Source organism: Idiotropiscis lumnitzeri, chromosome 1 (genome assembly GCF_059441095.1).
Source record: "Idiotropiscis lumnitzeri isolate Australia: NSW breed Sydney's pygmy pipehorse chromosome 1, RoL_Ilum_1.0, whole genome shotgun sequence".
Taxonomy (NCBI): Eukaryota; Metazoa; Chordata; class Actinopteri; order Syngnathiformes; family Syngnathidae; genus Idiotropiscis; species Idiotropiscis lumnitzeri.
In genome coordinates this window covers 37,019,680-37,034,126 of record NC_142391.1, presented here as the reverse complement: position 1 = coordinate 37,034,126, position 14,447 = coordinate 37,019,680, and the positions used below count along the sequence as shown (strand labels likewise).

The 14,447-nt window shown below is 39.4% G+C and overlaps 1 protein-coding gene across 3 annotated transcripts in view; it reads right to left on the bottom strand.

The window, feature by feature from the left end:
* The window catches only part of grk5l (G protein-coupled receptor kinase 5 like), a 30,291-nt gene that overhangs the window by 13,485 nt on the left and 2,359 nt on the right, over window positions 1–14,447 (bottom strand). The gene's annotated exons all lie outside the window — the stretch shown is intronic.

Sequence of the window (14,447 nt, the reverse complement as noted above, 5' to 3'; positions counted from 1 at the left end):
ACCGTCTTATTTTTCCCATTAACCGCATTCCCTGAAGTACAATCACAAGTGTTTTGTTTTTTTTTAATAAATAAATTCCTTCTGTTGTGTCCAGGGTCTTGGTTGTCTGTTTTGTTGATTCATATCATGTCTCAAGAACTGTCTGAGAATTCTTTAAATTGTTAAGTGCAGTGGAAAACGACTGCGAGCGGCTCGGTCACAATATTGCAAGCATGAGAACAGGAAAAGCAATGACAAGCAAACATCTTTAAGTAATAAGCCTGGAATGTGAGCGGCACCACGTCATGCTGGAGCCTCCGAGGGAAAGCTTCAGCACTTTTGTCTTCACATTACCGCCTCATCCTCCCCTCCTCTGCTGTTCCACTTCATCACTAAGTCTTCTGTTACCTCCACCAAGGAAGTAACGTTTTCATTAGGTTCAGTGGGTTTCTTCGTGTTTTCCTGCAACTTCTCAACTACACTTCTTGATAAAGCCATCATGTCTTTTTGTGCTGATTGTCCCTATTAGACAGGCTAATTTCAGCACTGCACTGGTCGCCGGTCAATCGCAGGGCACATATTGTACAGACAACTATTCACAATGACACCCATTGGCAACTTTATGTCTTCAATTAACCTCCCATGCGTGTCTTTGGAATGTGGGAGGAAGCCAACGTACCCGGAGAAATAAATCCAGACGAAAAGGATAAAGCAGAGATTCGAACCCCCACCTCGACTGCGAGGTAGATGCGCTAACCACAACCATGCCGTGTTGCAAAACTTGTTGAAACAAACCATAGTTTTATAGGATGTGTGATTAAACTTCAGTACTGTAAAAAAAAAAGTGCGAATAAATCATTTAAAAAAATCCCAAATTGAGGAGGGGGTTATTATACTGGGGGGCGCAGTAAGAAATGGAAATGTTTTACATCGTTTCGACATTTGCCTGGCAGTAGCTAGGGCTTGTAAAAAATTAATAGATAAATACAATCACTGAATTATCGTGTACTTCATACAAAACGTAACTCAATATGCTTCACATATTGTAATTAGAAAGTGCAACATTTTAAAGCAGTTACAAGGGGAGTTAAAGAGCTTTAAAAGCAAAATAAAGAGAACAAAAATACTAAAATTACGAAAAGAGCAGTGCAAGAACAGGATTTTGGGGAATTTTTCTAAATTCTCATTTACTTCGATAAAGTATTTGACGGACCATATTATACACAAGTACAGCAAATAAATTGCGTGTGTATATACGAATGCATGTTATTCACTGGATTTTATGGCATGTCAAACGAATAAAGTACAATGTGTGCTCATGTTCAAAATTGGCTAATTCTGAAAGTGCCCTTTTTTTCCTGTGTCAATTTGTGAAATTCACCTTGGTTTGGCTCCATTTAACACGACTGAGACTGAAGACTCTCAAAGTGGCAATAAATATAGTGATAGAGGACATGTTGCCATTAGTTCTGAAGTAATTACAGAATCACGGTAACCTGATAATTTGTGGAATAGAATCATCTCACAGCTTTCTTTCTGTTACAATGAAGCCGTCTTTTCTTTTCTTTAATCATTTGACATCTGTTTCATCAATGGTGACCTCTGACCACCATTATTCTGAATGAATGAAGAGGACGCACGAAAACATCATGGAGAAAGTCTTCCTGGTAAGCGTGGGAGTAGGAGCAGCAAATAAAAAAAAGGGGGGGGGAGCCCACAGATGAAATGGTCAGGTGTCCCAAAACCTTTGTCTATAAAGTTTACTTGAACAACATAAAGACAGTTTGGATAGATTATTTAAATACAGTAGTTATTTTAGGAAAAAGATTCTCTCTCCCCTGAGGAGAAGTGTGTGTTACTTATTAATATAGTAAGTTTGCCACACCTGACGATGACGACGACGGCTGATTGCTGTTAGACATACAAAAATTTTCGCTCTCACATTTTACTGTAATTTTAATGGGACAAAAAATTGGAAACATTTTATACAGCATGCGTCCAAGTAGAGGACGCAGCTTCACCACAGTTGACAAGAGGTCATATGTCCCCAGACAAACACCAAGCTTGAATGTATTAATAACTCAAGCCAAAATATCCCCTAAGAGAATCATTAACTCGCAGCACCTGCTACTCATCAACATTGTTTTAGACTTCATAAGCTATAAGCAGCCACACTCAGGTTTAAGCTCCTGGAAAACAGTTAATAGAAGAAGTTATCTTCCACATCTTTGTGCCCTACTGATTTTCCGTGTGGCCTAATAATTTAATTAGCTTCAGTGAAACCATGACGTCTGAGTGACCGTTAATCCCCACTGCTGCCTCTGATCTAAAAAAGAAGCTACTGGAGAGTGTTTTGGGAATCTGCATGAAATTAACAACTTCCTGACGAAGGTCACCTCACCACTATTTCAAATTATTAAAATAAACAATGGCCACTTTGTTTATCAATATTCTCGTGTTTAATCATTAATGCTACGGATGTATGTTAAGAATCCAGACTTTCATCCCCAGGTTGGTATTTTTATGGTTTTTCATGTAACAGAATGCGTGAAAATGGCTGGCACTAATGTAGTTTTAAAAATCAGATTTGGGGTTTTCAAAATTAAGTTATTTCAAATTTTTGTAATCTTCAATGTCTGCTATTGGTTTCATTGTTAGTTGAAAACTTCATAATTCTCCTTTCTTCATTCAAAAATAGAGATAGTCAACCGCTTTCCTGCATGCTTTCAATCTCTTCCGGCTGCAACACACCTGATTCAAATGATCAGCTCATCAGAAAGCTCTGAAGAAGCCTGATAAGTATCCTGCTCATTTGAATCAGTTGTGTTGCAGCTGGGAGAGATGGAAAACATGCAGGAAAGCGGCCCTCCAGGACCGGAGTTTGACGCCTGTGGATTAGTCCATTAGTTTGTGTTGTGGTTTTCTGTTAATTAAAAGAGTCCACGTTATAATGTTTTTTCATGTTGAGCTGACATATATATGCGCCCTAACGAGAAAAACTTATTCAGGTAGGATGCAACAACAAATCCAGTTTGTAAAAGATTGATTAAAAACACTTCATGGAGAATGTCATTTAAGTACAAAACTACGTAAAATAAATAAATAAATAAATAAATGAATAGATAATAATAATAATAATAATAATGAAGATAACAATAATGACGATTAAGAAAAAGAATGAAAAAATATAAACATTTATTTTTATTCTTTCAATAAGTATAAGTATGGAAAGTCTATATCCTCTGTGTAGTACTTTGCCCTTGCACTCAGATTTTATTTATTTATTTTATTAAACAGAGCCCATGCTCTGAGGGTGCGTTACTGACACAGAAGCCGAAATACACACTGGACTGAGGCCTTGCTGTGTAGAGGCCCATGTCAGTTTAATTTGTTCCATACAGGCTGTGTGGTCACTATACTTTATTTATGTTTCCCCTTAACAGCTCTGACATCATCAAGCATGCCAAGTCGAGTAAAAATAAGGTTAAGAGGGAGGGACATCGTCCTGATGCAAGACTTGGATATCCAAAACATCCAGGTGTGCGCTTGTGCGAGGGCAGACAATTGTACTGTGACCTCTCTGGTAATGTCCTTACGCTTGGTTTAACAAGCAGACCTCCAGGCCTCAGCCATCCACACGCTGAAAAACCTTTCTTGATCCTAAAGTTCATAACTGTTGACACACAAAAGAATCCATGCCATCAACCAAATGTGGGGCAGACGCATGCGCACACACACGCACACACACATGCACCTGATTCAAACGAGGCGTGTTAACAGACGTGAAATTTTTGTAGAGGAACTGATTATTTGAATCAGGTGTGTTGGAGCAAGAAAACATAATAGGCTGGATAGGTGCCTGAGGACTGAACTTGGAGAACCCTACCTAAGGTGTGCCTTTTTATTTATTTATTTATTTATTCTTTTTTTTTTGCACCAAATATGCGCACACGCAGCAAAGCACATGCAGGAGACATGGAGTGCAGGGACCAAACACTTCAGAGGCACTTTGGAAAAATATTTAACATTGATGAAAAGAAAAGTGGAAAACGGCTTAAACGGAAAGTCAAGTCCCCCCCATTTTTTTTTACAATATATTATGTTAAATTGTTAAACGTATTATGCCTAAATACAATATTCAAATTAATATGAATTAAGCAGCAAAAATCAGACGGTTTTCATTCCTCTCACAGGGCGGCCATTTTGCCACTTGCAGTCAACTGAAAATGACATCACAGTTGGGCAGAGCTCAACTAATGACCAAAAATCGTCTCTGAAAACAGTAAATCCTTGTTGAAGCAGCTGTAGAGTTATGTCACACAATAGTTGCCATTACCAAAGTTGTCACTTTCTTTAGCTTGTTATAAAGAAGGTGGCCACAGGCGTTAATGCTGCTACTTCTTCTACTGGAACGGGGATTTTGGGTGCCAGTCTAAGCCCTAATTTCAATATAAAGGCCTACCAGTCATACCTGAGTATAAGTCGCAGGACCAGACAAACTATCTCAAAATGTGACCAAGAGTGTGAAAAATATGGTACCAGTTCCCCCCCCAAAAAAGTATCTGAATATTGTGCTAATGCAAGTTTAGAGTTCCATCAATGCAAAATAGGGGTCCATTCTCAAAAGCGAGAGATACAAATAAAAACAATAAATGAAATACACAACTGACCATTGCAGTCTTTGCAGACTTGTCTTTCAATCCCGGTCGCCATCACTATGCTCAACGTCACTGCTTGCAATTCCAGGTAAAAATAATGCCATTAGCAAGGGTAGTTAGTCACCGCCACTGCTAAAATTCTTTGGTAGCCAACACACAGCACCTCTTTGATCAGCTCAAAAAAAAAAAACATGACTTCCTAATTATATCGGTCCCATAATGTCTACCTCACAATGTGAAAGATCGCATAGTTTGATTTCTGAGTATTCACCTTGTCTGTACCAACCTGGCAGTTTGTTCACAAACAACTAATGAGCCGACGCTTATTATCCAGTTCTCACAGATTTTCACATCACCTCCTTTGTCTGAATTGTTAAATGTCGGTCTCACAGTTGAGTCACACCCGGGTGGTCAGAAACGTACCAATACAGAGTGATGAAAAGCAACACAATGATACAAATGCCTTTGTTCCCAGACAGTCTTCCTTTTCCTGCACCTCCACAAAGTGCAACTAAAGCCGTTGCCATTAGTGCTGTAGGATGTTCAGCCTAAAGATGAATACTATAAGCCTATTTAAGATACTTTGTATCTTCTTTTAATCTTCAATTATATCTAATAAAGTATTGTCACGAAACCTGCATTTAGGCGGACTAAAAGGTATGCATTAGCAGGAAGAACCAATAAATGATATAAAAATGAACGACAGGAAGAAGACAGACAAAATGCAATCAAGTACCTGCAATAAAAACCCAACACAAACGTCAATGGATTATTACAGAAAGACGACATATTGAGGCTAGTCCGAGAGCTTTCTGTCGTTATGTTTGACTGTAGTTTGTGTTTGCATGCCTCAGGAAGCTGAGCGAAACACTGCCCAGACCTGAGCATAAGAAGAAGACTATAGCCGGAAGACGCTCTTGCCTCGTTCGCAATGATTTCATGTTAGTCCCTTTGGAGTCTCATTACCATTTCTGAACTAGCCTCTCCCGTCATGTACTTTATGTCATCTGCATTCTGCACTTCCAGCAAACAAGGTAGAATTTTCACTTGGAAATTGTGACATATTCTTGTGGGGGCGGGGGGGGACACCTACTAAACCGCATTGTATGAGGCCATAAACCCAAATATAACCAAGACAACTGCAATTAAAGACAGATCTTATGGTCAGCAGTATCAGGGTCAGCTTCAAACTAATAAAGAGCTGCAAGTAGCACAATTCCAAGCTGCATTCAATCATTGTGACCATTTTCCTTCATGTCCTTGTAATCATTACTGCTAAAAATAGCAAACAGCCCAAGGGCACGAGTGAGTTAATACACTCTGAGGTAGTCAAACTGGTCCATGACCTCACAGCAGTTGTTCCAGCAGTGATTTTGTGCCTGTGTACGTGTTCATAAAGGGGGAACGTTGCATAAAAGGACTGAATCCTCACAAGAGCAGCAAAGGCAGGGTACCTTTCCTGGTCTAGGAAGAGTCAGGTGCAGCGGTTTTCCTGTTCTAATAATACATTAACTATGGAATGCGGAAGGGAAAAAGTATAAGCGCAGCTCACAGTTTATATCTTACATGCATTCCTCACAAATATATATATATATATATATATATATATATATATATATATATATATATATATATATATATATATATATATATATATATATATATATATATTTATTTAGAAGCGGTATGCACAGACTTTTCACTGCACAATACTTATTATGGTCTTTTTTTTTTAAATGTTGGTCCCATGTAAAACACTTATTTCCAAAACCAAAAACTAATCCTAAAACGAACCAAAATTAAACTAAAACAGTTTTTCGACAAAACTAAAACTAATATCAACTAACAAATCCCACCTGAAAACTAATTAAAACTTATGAAACTTAAACTAAAATGTATAAAACATAACTCAAAACAAAATAAAAACTAACTATAATTACAATTCCCAAACTGTAATAACCATGTTATGCGTATTGAATACATTGTGTGGGGGCTTGATCCCAGGAAATGAGTGGCTGAGTCATGTGGTTATTGTTTGAAAACCGAGTTGATTGTACGAAAACTGAGACATAATTTCACCCCCCCATAAAAAGATCGGAAATTGAACTATGCAAACGCTATGAGAATGCAAGATTCATCCAAATTCAGCATAGTCCGCGAAGGCCGCCATAACAAAACCATCTTCGTGTTAGCAGAATCCATGAATGTTTTGATAATGTCCCTCTTATGTCAGAGCACTCTGTAGTTATATGAGAAATGATTTCATTTCGTGTTGTTCCGAGTGAAGTTTTGTAGTTCCTACACATCACAGGTAGGTATGTAAGCATGAATGTAAAGTGCCAAACAACAGAGAATGGAGCCAACTTCTAACGGTGCTGTCGATGTATGTGGAGAACTAAATGCATGTGTCCCTGGAAGAGGAAAAACTTGTTTACGCTGCCCTTCTCTATATCTCTATATCATGTTTGTTTCATATTTTACCGCAATGTTGACATTCCAAATAGTTGTGTCCATGTTATAACAACAATTTGGAAAAGAAAAGGAAAAAAAAAACCTGCACAAGACACAAACCTGCTGTTTCTTGCTTATTTTGCCTTTGACATCTGAATGTGACCTTCTAGTTTAGTTTCTTCATTTAGTCTTTGTTTTGCTCCCTTATAGACAATGACTGGTGATTTTAATGTACATAATTATATGCTCTGTTTTGACCCCTAAAGCTATTTAAAAATATTTAGACCACATGATCTGGTAAATAACTCAGCAATTTACGACCATTAAATTGTAAATCCACTTACAGTACAGTTCATGGAAGTTTGAAGAACTTGTACAATCTAATGCCAAAGCAAAGTGGGATTGCATGTAAAGAAGTAATGTTGCATGCATCTGCTGACTAAGGGTGGGAGTTTTAAAACATGCTGGAGCAATAGATTATTCCAAGACTAATGCACATGAAATATTAAATGGATGTGCTGTTAAAAATATGGCAACAATACAAAGAGCACATGATGAAGACACAATAAAATGCTACTAAGTAATCTATTAACTGAATATTGGGTGGAAAACTCATGATGCACTTTGCTGCTCGGGACATTTCTGGAGAATTATATTGACATGATTGATTTTTTTTTCTGAATCCCTTTTCATTCCACTTATCTTTTCTACTCTAGATCATTTTCTCCTCTTTTCCCCCAGAGTTCCATTCAACAATCCCTGAAGAACAGGTGTGAACTTGTGGTATCCAGAGTTACATACACTTCATGTGTGGGCAGAGGCAGCAATAACAATCGAGGTACAAGTGGCACAGAGCTGAATATTTCCACTCAAGAATAAAATGAGTCACACTCCCACTCGAAACACACAGCCTTGTGATGCCAAGGTGGAAATGTGCATCTCTGCTTCTTTGGTTGATGCCTTCATCGCCACCTCCACATTGCAGTTGTTCACCCGAATACAACTCAACAGCATGTCATGGCATGGTGACATCCTTTCACGAGATTGCTACCAGATTAAGTGCTAGTGAGAATGGATGGATGAGGAAATTGCTACTTTGCAATTGTCCTAATGGCATTAGGTAGCTGACATAGCAAATTGAGCTGGACACAAAGACGCCATATTGTATGGATGAAATGTAAGAAGTTACATGGTTCTTTTTCACAAGCACCATTGACAACAGCTACTCTAGCTTGCTGTGGCTTGTTGTGCCATCGCAACAGCCTTCCCTCCAGTTCCCTGATGATTAGACTTGACACTAGTGTACGTTTAAAGCCTTCACAAATTACTTTTATGAACAAATACCTCATGGCTGTTACACTATTTTCCATTTTTTTCTTGAGTCAGCTCTGCTGGTTGTAGCGCAGTACCGCACTGCATTTTGCACCAGTTGCTCCAAAATGCAATCTATCAACACTCAACTACGCACAATCCACAGAATTCTAAATGATTAAAGAATCAGTTATTGTGCCCATTGCTATACGCGTGATCATTCGGCGTTATTCCTCGGCTTGTTCCAGGCATGGTTGACAGATGCAATTTTTGCCCAAAGAGGCTTCCCCACACATTTAGAAAACAAGGCAGATTTTTTTTTCATGTTGGCAGTGTATCTGTGATGAAAGTGCATACTTGGACTTGAAGAGGACATCAGTGAAACTGTATTTATATTCAGGGCACAATCATGCATGTGCCCTACATGGACAAAAGTAATGAGACAACTAAGAAATCTGGGATGGGCCACTACGGCCCTGACCTTGACTAATGGTCACAACAAATTAAATTTCATGACAACATCTTTGAGAATAAAGCGGCACTCAAACTATACATTTTTCAAAACACTGTAAACAGGAAAAGATTGATCTTTTCTAAAATTGAGCATGTTTTTATGCAGCAGCATATCACATTTATTATAGAATGGTGGGACACAGAGCGGTTTGTTTGTGTGCATTACTCAAGCTATTTCTAGATCAAGCTTCTCCAATGAAGTGATGTGAAGAAGACATTACGGCCATGAAAACGAAACTCTCCACCGAAAAATTCGCAGAGTAGAGGAGTGTTTCCTCACCTTTACTAGGCCAAGACTCATTCTATATTAAAAAAAAATATGATTTTATTTTTTTAATCAGGAAATTGATATTAGCTTGCATTTTCAATTTGTTTTGGAAAAATCAATACAAAAGTAATACCCTTAAAGGACCCACCAGAAATGAGGAATATGGCCACGCCCTCCCCCCCATGTCTTGGTGGGAGTCACTGGTGGGGCCGATCACAATTTGTCCATTCACAATCATTCTAAATACATTGCTAATAATGTCAAAATAACGGGTCTAACCGGCTCCAACATGCATGTGGACAATGGACATCGCTACTTTGGCCCACTTCAACCTCCGAAAATATCACAAAACGATTTGCCTTTCCATGGCTGACTTAAAAGGTTTCTTTATTTCTGTATGTCTTGTTTGTAATAAATCACCAAGCTAGCCAACATTTGAGACTCCCGAAACGGGCCCCTAAAAGCAGCAGTGGAACATTTCAACCAAAATCCACCTCCGGGGCTTGTCGAAGAGGTGTTCACCCGAAATTGACGCCCACTCGCAACACGACGCAGACGGCTTCGTGAATTGGATGCAAGCGGTGGCGCAAGTGAACCTTTGAGACAACACGTGACAAACCAAGCAATATGACAACGCTTGCCTCTCTTTTGTGACAAAGACACCCGAGACTGAAAAAATAACAAGCCGAGCTCCAAAAGGGGCCGTGCCAATTTGTCGTAAATCTCATTCCAAAAAGCCCTTGAATCACTATAAAGTTTTTTAAGGGGGTGAATTTTAGTCCTGGTGTCATTTTTCCATGCATTAGTAACTATTATATCAGTGGCAATATTCAACCCGCTCAAGTTTCCCTTTAATAAACTGTAACAGTTGGCTCGAATACAGAACGGCTCCTTGAAATGGGCTTTTTTTTTTTTTTGTGCATAAAACTATAGATTTACTTGGTTGTTTGACTTCACACTTTATGAGTTGTCGGGCACCCCAGAGACCCAATTATTTGTATACAAACATTGAAGAAAAAAAACATTTCCTTGTGTGACTTTTAAATCATCAAGCATTTTTGCAGTGTCGTGCGAACGCGGAATTCCAAGTTTCACGTATACACAGACCTTTTCAAAAACATTTTTACACAACCATTCTTAAGAAGCCTAAATAAAGTTGTATTGTATTGTATTGTAAACCGTCCCAACTAACTGTATTTTCAGACTATAAGACGCACGCGTATATAAGCCGCAGCACCTCGCTTTGAAAAAAAGAAGAAAAGATAAAGATATACAAGCCGCACCAGGCTATAAGCCGCACTTTTCTTATATAAATAGTTGTTTACTGCATGTACAGAACAATTTTGTACTGTGAATGCACATAAAGGTACGTGAACAGATTCTTAAAACAGTGCCTTTTAACACGGCAACTACTTTGCTAATTAAAACAGAACAGACCCAAGAGAAAGAAAAAATTGAGATTTCCTGAACTATAGAGAGCCCCTACCAGTGAATGAAAAATCCACAGAAAAGCTGCACCGTTGTATTAACCGCATAGGTCAAAATCTAGGAAAAAAGTAGCGGCTTATAGTCCGGAAAATACAGTAACGTACTACTGAGCTGGTTGTATCAAACACCTAACATCCAAAACAAGGAAACAGAATGAGAATGCCAGCAGGCAGTAGGAGAGTGGAATTTAGTCGGTTGCAGCCCCAACTAAATATTCCCGCTCTGTTACCATAATTTAGTGAGGCCATCTGGATGTAGCACTCCAGTTTTTTTGTTGTTTTTTTTTGCCCTGTACTCTCATTCATTTCAACAGCCAGTGACGTTTGCCGGTTTTGGAATCTACAACCGCTGCCGGGAGGAGTTGTGAATGGGGCGGCAATGCGCACGCACACACGCATTCTGCAATGACACAGTGGAGTGCGGTTTCATCTAAACTAAGGAATTCACCCTAACAAATATACCATACAAGCTGCTATTAAATGTAAGATACTGTTAAATCAGCATGTCCATACACGTGACAGTCATGCACTCAGCCATGTCAGGTATGAATACTTTTCTTTCTGTTGAGCAGCAGGCGCACCAGCAGTTTTCTCAGATACTGCATAGCGTACAGACAGTGATGGCATTGTCAGAGCATTGAGAGCGGCAGTCAACTGATACACGGATGACCATGATCAGGGTGTTTTGTTTCACCGCACGCACTTATCATCCATAAAGTATCTTCCACACAGACCGGAGAGCGGCTCCACAGGAAGATGGAGATCGGATGGCAGTTGCCCACTCAGTTTGTTATGTAACAATCAATCTGATTAGATAGCTGATAGGCCGCATCGGACTGATGGAGCAAAATGCCATTCTGTACTTTTATGTAAGACAGTGGTCGTGATTGCTTTGTTTTGCTGCTAGTGAGTGGGCCACTGGAAATAGAAGATGACTCATATTTTCTTCACTGGGAATGACATGAAAAAGATCAAAAATCTATGGTGAACATTGAGTTGTCTCTTTAAGAGTCAACAAAAACGCAAGGTTGGCCAACGGCCCATTTGGGCACTTATGGCTTTAACATCAACAGAATTGTACTTCCAATCTTCACTAACACGCAGGATTTATTTCTGATTTGGAGGGTGTGAGACTGTCATCGCCAAAAGTATTTGGAGGAAGGATGAATGGCAAACAGCTTTGCACTGGTTCTCCCATAAACAAACATACAGCAAAACATAAATACTTTTGCTTTATTCCCCAAATGTTGCTGACATGCAACCTAAAAAAGGGGATTGAAGTCTGCCATACATGCTGGGCCTTGTGAGATTCAAGCAAATATCAAATCATGTTGAGAACATTTAAAGGAGATGAAGCAATAATACTTCTATCAACCTGTGGCACTTTATGCGGTGTGGCGTGAGAACTCCGGCCTAATCTCCCAGTTACAGCACACAAACCACTGTGAGCATAATACTGTACTTTTGCAACTCAAAGAGCCACCTCATTCCTTGATGTGGGGCGATCCACTGCCTTTCCTCTCCCACAATCGGCCAGACACTGGAAAGCTGGGACAAGCAAGATCTGTCAAGGGTCATTAACTGCTCTTATTAATTTGCAAAGCTTGATTCTCCCGGCCCAGTCATGCTCTGCTTCCGTAAAACAAATGTCCTGTCTGACCTGAAGGCGAACACATCCGTTGGTTGGGGTTTTCATTGCGTGGAAGCTTCCAGTTTCACTTTATTTACGCCATTAATTCCCAGAAAAGCCACTCACGCAGGCTGCCCTTCTTTTTACAAACTATGTCGTCACGCTGAGCTAAATGGACTGCCCAAAGAGCAGAGTACTCCTGCGTCATGGCGCAACTCCTCAGATGCTTTTGATACAAGAACCCGCGTGCTGCCACATTATTTGCTTTTGTGACACAAGGGTGCACATTTGATACGCTTATAACTCAGAGCAGATTAACATAGGCACTAAGGGATCATTTTATTTCTCTGGGGCCACAACAATAGAAACACATGAGCAATCTAATATAATAATCAGCTGATTTTGTGTGACACTCTCTAAAATGTATTAAAGAAGGCCATTGCTGTGGTAAATGTTTGCAGTAGTGTGAAGCATGTACACACACACACACACACACACACCCGCACACACACAAATATGGAGCCCTGATCGAATGGAAAAATATTACAGACATTTGGCTAAAGTAAAGACTACACTCGTCACTCTTGTCGGCTCTGACCCCGCTCCTCGACTGGCTTTTCAGAATGGCACTGGTATCGCATCCATGATTGTATGGTGGAGTGCTTAGAGCAGGGGTTACCAACGTGGTGCCCTCAAGGACCATATGAGTGGCCCATTGGCCTGTTCTAAAAATAGTCCTGTATAAAAACCACAGCTGTTAGAAAATTCTGCACATCAATTTATATTGGTTTCCTTCAAGAGGAAAGACTCCATCAGTTAGTGGCGATTGGGCACCGTTAAACTGGTTTGCCAACCGCAAATATACCCCACTGAAGAAAAAGAACAAGGAAGGACAATATATTAGGTGCAAATATTTGCATTAATTTCCAATGGGGAAAGATTGTTTTATAAGTGTGGTGACAAAACAAATTAACAGTGGTGTGCATTTCAGTGGAACAGTCATCATTCTGTGATTGTGTCAAGACGGTCCGGTCCATCTGCGGCGACAATTGATGTGGAGAACATAAAATAACTACATCAGATGCATGCAGAAAAAAGGTACAAACACACACACACACACACCCCCACATACAAAATGTTCTTTTTTTTTTTTCAACTGGTGTTTGCTTGTGCTGCACCTGCGTGTGACGTAATCAGTACATTCTTGACACCCATTAGCTTTCCCTGCCACCGACAGATGGATGGGAGAGCCTGAAAATTAAACTCATTCTTCAATGCACCACTGTATAAAGAAAATCCTGTGCCAAGTGCATGCATGCACTGAAGGTGGCGCAGTTTTTTTTTTTTGTGCATATTATTGAATTTTAACCAGAGGTTCAATTGGGAAACAAATGAGTAAACACATCGCACAAACCTTAGTGTTGCTTTGAAGTAATGTCCTTTTTGTGTACAGTATGTCTGGCTTCCTTCCCCTGAAGGCATCTATCCAGGGGTTCGGTGGCTAATTCAAACAGCCTTATGAACCGGCAATATATAGATTTTTCCATTTGACTATTGGCAGTTATGACTATTGACAAATATGAAGTCCAGCAACAGGTGCTAGCAAACTACACAGGAATAAGAATCCCAGTTTTTTTTTAATCGACTTCACGCAACCATGCAACAATTAAAATGTCATAACTGCACTTAAGATGATTTATAAAGACATTATTTTGACAACTGTCATGTCAAAACTTTTTTTAAACCGCATCAGACAGTAAGGAGTGGCTGTGACCAGCCATTTGTTTTCAGCTCAAAACACTTCTGTTGAGATATGAGAGATATCAGAGCAGTTGTACGCCACTTCAAACCATTAAAGGAGGACAAGATCCAAGATAGCCCATCTTTCATTAACAAGCACAGTTTATATATAGTTTGATCAGGAAATTGAAATTAGTTATTTTCTTTTTTATCAATTAATTTGGCAGAAATTAGGAAATTAGTGACAATTTGAAAAACACCTACTTTTAATGAGTACTATGGCCACGCCACCATCCGCTCTCCCCATGTTTCACTCTGAGTCATCAAAGGGACTAATTACGAACTCGCCATTGGAAATCATTGTACTTTCATTGCTTATGACATCCAAAAACGGTGATTAATTGGCAACA